The following is a 5,794-nucleotide window of genomic DNA, read 5'->3' on the forward strand; positions in this document are numbered from 1 at the left end:
CATCCACTTGAGGAAAATTTGCTACTGTCCTACAAACCTGTGCACTTGCAGGCCCACCAATGTCTACAAGGAGAAGGTTGCGTAGTAGACATCAAGCTCTTTTCTGGCGCTGTTGCTGGGGAGGCAAAGGTAAAGGGCACTCACTCACACCCCGTCAACTAAGCTCTTTTCTGGCGCCGTTGCCGCGGAGGTTAGCGCTTGAAGGTATATCTTTAGATCTTGCAATCGAATCTTTTTGTTTCTTGTTTTAGCACTAGTTAGTTTATAAAAGAAAATTACAAAAAAATGGAATTAAGTTTGTCTCGAATGCTTCACCTTTTTAATATCTTTCTTGAAAATGATGGGAAGGAAAATTGTGCCAAAGTGCTAGAAGAAGAATTACATAGAATGCTTGGCATGAAATATGTGAATGATGAGCATGATTGCAATGTTGTTAGTATGAATTCCTTGAATATCCATGATGCTAATGATATGCAAAGCCACAAGCTTGGGGAAGCTATGTTTGATGAAGATGATATTTTTTGTCCCCCAAGCTTTGATGAGCAAATTTACTATGACGAAAGCATGCCTCCTATCTATGATGATTATTGTGATCATACGTATGCTATAAAGAAGAAGTTTGCTTATATGGAGAGTAGTAAATTTTCTATGCTAGTAGATCATGAAAAGAATGCTTTAGGTGCTGGCTATATTGTTGAATTCATTCATGATGCTACTGAAAATTATTATGAGGGAGGAACATATGCTTGTATTGCAATAATATCAAGTTTCCTCTCTATGTGCTTAAATTCTTGAAGCTATGCTTGTGTTACCTTTCTATGCTTGTTGATTATTGTTCCCATAAGTTGTTTGCTCACAAAATCCCTATGCATAGGAAGTGGGTTAGACTTAAAAGTGCTAGTCATATGCTTCACGATGCTCCCGTTATGTTTCAATTCTTATCTTTTATGTGAGCATCATTGCCATCATCATGCCTAGCTAACAGGCATTAAAGAAAATCGCTTGTTGGGAAACAACCCAATATTTATCCTTACTGTTTCTGTGTGTTCACATGATTATGCTACTGTAGTAATCATGTTTTATAGGTTTTGTTTCAATAAAGTGCCAAGTAAGACCTTTAGGATGGCTTATGGTGATAGTTGTGTTGATCCTGCTGAAAATCAGAAACTTTTGCACCCAGTAAGTTAGTTTTGTTAATTCACAGAAACGTGCTTCTGATCTTATTCTTTTTGCTCTGGATTGGTACACAAATTGCTTAGGACTTCCTAATTTGGTAGGATCTTTGGAGTTCCAGAAGTATACTTTTGATACAGATTACTACATACTGTTCTGTTTTAGACAGATTCTGTTTACTATGTGTTGTTTGCTTATTTTGATGAATCTATGAGTAGTATCGGAGGGTATGAACCATAGATAAGTTGGAATACAGTAGATATTACACCAATATGAATTTAGAATGAGTTAATTACAGTACCAATGTGGTGGTTTTGTTTTCTTTCACTAACAGAGCTTATAAGATTTCCTGTTGAGTTTTGTGTTGTCAAGTTTTCAAGTTTTGGGTAAAGATTCGATGGACTATGGAATAAGGAGTGGCAAGAGCCTAAGCTTGGGGATTCCCAAGGCACCCCAAGGTAATATTCAAGGACAACCAAGAGCCTAAGCTTGGGGATGCCTCGGAAGGCATCCCCTCTTTCGTCTCCGTTCATTGGTAACTTTACTTGGAGCTATATTTTTATTCACCACATGATATGTGTTTTGCTTGGAGCGTCATTATCTTTTGTTAGTATTTGCTTGCTGTTATTTAGAACAATGTTTTGCATCTTTAGTTCCAATAAGAAAGTCAAGGATAGCCTTTGCCATGCTTATCTTGCTAGTATACATGTTGCTGTTTGAAAACAGAAAGTTTACCGCTGTTGCAAAAATTCCCTAGAAAAGTCAGAGAGTGGTATAATGTTGAATCTTTTTGCATTTTGAGCTCTGATAAATTTATTACAGTGGGAATTTTAGTTCATATTTTTTGGAGTTAGGGAAGTATTGATTCTCTTGCATTCTTTACAGACTGTACTGTTTTGACAGATTGCTGTTATGGTTGCATTGTTTGCATATGTTTGCTTGTTTAATGATTCTATTTGGTGATAGGAGTATTAAATATGCAGAGGCATTTAGTATTCAATGTTGAATAATAATGTTAGTGATTTGTTACAGTAGAAAATGATAAGGTTTTGCATTGGTTTATACTAACCTATCTCACGAGTTCTTGTTGAGTTTGTTGTGAATGAAGCTTTTGATAAAAAGAGAAACCATGATATGAGAGGAATTAAGGAGACACAAAAGCTCAAGATTGGGGATGCCCAAGGCACACCAAGATAATATTTCAAGAAGTCTCAAGCATCTAAGCTTGGGGATGCCCCGGTAGGCATCCCACCTTTCTTCTTCTACAACTATCGGTTAGTATCGGTTGAGCCTAAGTTTTTTGCTTCTTCACATGAGTTGTGCTATCCTTGCAACGTAGTTTTATTTAGCTTTGCTTGCTGTTCAAATAAAGTATCAAGATCTGAAATTATTAAATGGGAGAGTCTTCGCATAGTTGCATAATTATTTAGCTACTCATTGATCTCCACTTATATCTTTCGAAGTAGTTTGTCATTTGCTCTAGTACTTCACTTATATCTTTTAGAGCACGTTGGTGGATTTGTTTTATAGAAACTATTGATCTCTCATGCTTCACTTAGATTATTTTGAGAGTCATTAATAGCATGGTAATTTTCTTAATGTTAATATACTTGGTATTCAAGATATTGAAACTTTCTTTTGAGTGAATTGAATACTAAGATAAGTTTGATGCTTGATAACTGTTTTGAGATATGGAGGTGATAATATCAAAGTCGTGCTAGTTGAGTAATTGTGAATTTGAGAAATGCTTGTGTTGAAGTTTGCAAGTCCTGTAGCATGCACGTATGGTTAAAGTTGTGTAACAAATTTGAAACATGAAGTGTACCTGGCTTGTGCATCCTTATGAGTGGTGGTCGGGGATGAGCGATGGTCTTTTCCTACCAATCTATCCCCCTAGGAGCATGCGCGTAGTACTTGATTTTTGATGGATTCTAAATTTTTGCAATAAGTATATGAGTTCTTTTGACTAATGTTGAGTCCATGGATTATACGCACTCCCACCTTTCCGCCTTTGCTAGCCTCTTCGGTACCGTGCATTGCCCTTTCTCACCTTGAGAGTTGGTGCAAACTTCGCCGGTGCATCCAAACCCCGTGATACGATACGCTCTATCACACATAAACCTCCTTATATCTTCCTCAAAACAGCCACCATACCTACCTATCATGGCATTTCCATAGCCATTCCGAGATATATTGCCATGCAACTTCCATCATCATATTCATGACATACATTACTTTTGTCATATTGCCATTGCATGATCATGTAGTTGAGATCGTATTTGTGGCAAAGCCACCATGCATTAATTTTTATACATGTCACTCTTGATTCATTGCACCATCCCGGTACACCGCCGGAGGCATTCATGTAGAGTCATATCTTGTTCTAAGTTTCAAGTTGTAATCCTTATGTTGTAATCAATAGAAGTGTGATGATCATCATTATTAGAGCATTGCCCAAACAAAAACAAAAAAAAAATAAAGGCCAAAAAAAAGAAAGGCCCAAAAAAAAGAAAGGCCCAAAAAAATGGCAATGCTACTATCTCTTTTTCCACACTTGTGCTTCAAAGTAGCACCTTGTTCTTCATGTAGTGAGTCTCATATATTGTGCTTCAAAGTAGCACCTTCTTCTTCATATAGTGAGTCTCATAAGTTATCTTTTTATACTAGTGGGAATTTTTCATTATAGATCTTGGCTTGTATATTCCTACGATGGGCTTCCTCAAATGCCCTAGGTCTTCATGAGCAAGCGAGTTGGATGCACACCCACTAGTTTTCTTTTGTTGAGCATTCATAGCTCTAGTGCATCCGTTGCATGGCAATCCCTACTCCTAATGTTGACATCAATTGATGGGCATCTCTATAGCCTGTTGATTAGCCTCATCAATGTGAGACTTTCTCCTTTTTTGTCTTCTCCACACAATCCCCATCATCATATTCTATTCCATCCATAGTGCTATATCCATGGCTCACGCTCATGTATTGCGTGAAGGTTGAAAAAGTTTGAGACTATTTAAGTATGAAACAATTGCTTGGCTTGTCATCGGGGGTATAGAAGTTGTGAACATCTTTGTGTGACAAAAATGAAGCATAGCCTAACTATATGATTTTGCAGGGATGAGCTTTCTTTTGCCATGCTATTTTGAGAAGACATGATTGCTTTGATTAGTATGCTTGAAGTATTATTATTTTTATGTCAATATGAACTTTTGTCTTGAATCTTTCGGATCTGAATATTCATGCCACAATTAAGAAGATTTACATTGAAATTATGCCAAAGTATCACTCCGCATCAAAAATTCTTTTTTATCATTTACCTACTCGAGGACGAGCAGGAATTAAGCTTGGGGATGCTTGATACGTCTCCAAGGTATCTATAATTTTTGATTGCTCCATGCTACTTTATCTACTGTTTTGGGCAATATTGGGCTTTATTATCCACTTTTATATTATTTTTGGGACTAACCTATTAACCGGAGGCCCAGCCCAGATTTGCTGTTTTATGCCTATTTCAGTGTTTCAAGGAAAAGGAATATCAGACGGAGTCAAAACGGAACGAAATCAACTAGAGAAGTTATTTTTGGAAGGAAAGCAACCCAGGGAACTTGGAGTGCACGTCAGGGGAGATACGGGCTGCCCACGAGGGTGGGGGGCGCGCCCACCCCCCGGGCGCGCCTCCTGCCTCGTGGGGCCCCCATAGCTCCTTCGACGTACCCCCTGCACCCATATATACCTAGGTACCCTAAAACTTCCAAAACAGAAGATAGATCGGGAGTTCCGCTGCCGCAAGCCTCTGTAGCCACCAAAAACCAATCGGGACCCTGTTTTGGCACCCTGCCGGAGGGGTATCCCATCATCGGTGGCCATCTTCATCATCCCGGTGCTATCCATGACGAGGAGGGAGTAGTTCACCCTTGGGGCTGAGGGTATGTACCAGTAGCTATGTGTTTGATCTCTCTCTCTCTCGTGTTCTCTCTGGTGTTCCTCTATGGCACGATCTTGATATATCCCGAGCTTTGCTATTGTAGTTGGATCTTATGATGTTTCTCCCCCTCTACTCTCTTGTGATGAATTGAGTTTCCCCTTTGAAGTTATCTTATCAGATTGAGTCTTTATGAGAACACTTGATGTATGTCTTGCCGTGATTATCTGTAGTGATAATGGGATATCATGTGCCACTTGATGTATGTTTTGGTGATCAACTTGCGGGTTTCGTGACATTGGGAACCTATGCATAGGGGTTGGCACACGTTCTTGACTCTCCGGTAGAAACTTTGGGGCACTCTTTGAAGTACTTTTATGTTGGTTGGATGAATCTGAGATTGTGTGATGCATATAGTATAATCATGCCCACAGATACTTGAGGTGACAATGGAGTATCTAGGTGACATTAGGGTTTTGGTTGATTTGTATCTTAAGGTGTTATTCTAGTACGAACTCTTTTATAGATTGATCCGAAAGAATAGCTTTGAGGTGGTTTCGTACCCTACCATAATCTCTACGTTTGTTCTCCGCTATTAGTGGCTTTGGAGTGACTCTTTGTTGCATGTTGAGGGCTTGTTATATTATCTATCTATGTTATTATTGTTGAGAGAACTTGCACTAGTGAAAGTATGAACCCTAG

Source organism: Triticum aestivum, chromosome 4B, assembly GCF_018294505.1.
Source record: "Triticum aestivum cultivar Chinese Spring chromosome 4B, IWGSC CS RefSeq v2.1, whole genome shotgun sequence".
NCBI lineage: Eukaryota > Viridiplantae > Streptophyta > Magnoliopsida > Poales > Poaceae > Triticum > Triticum aestivum.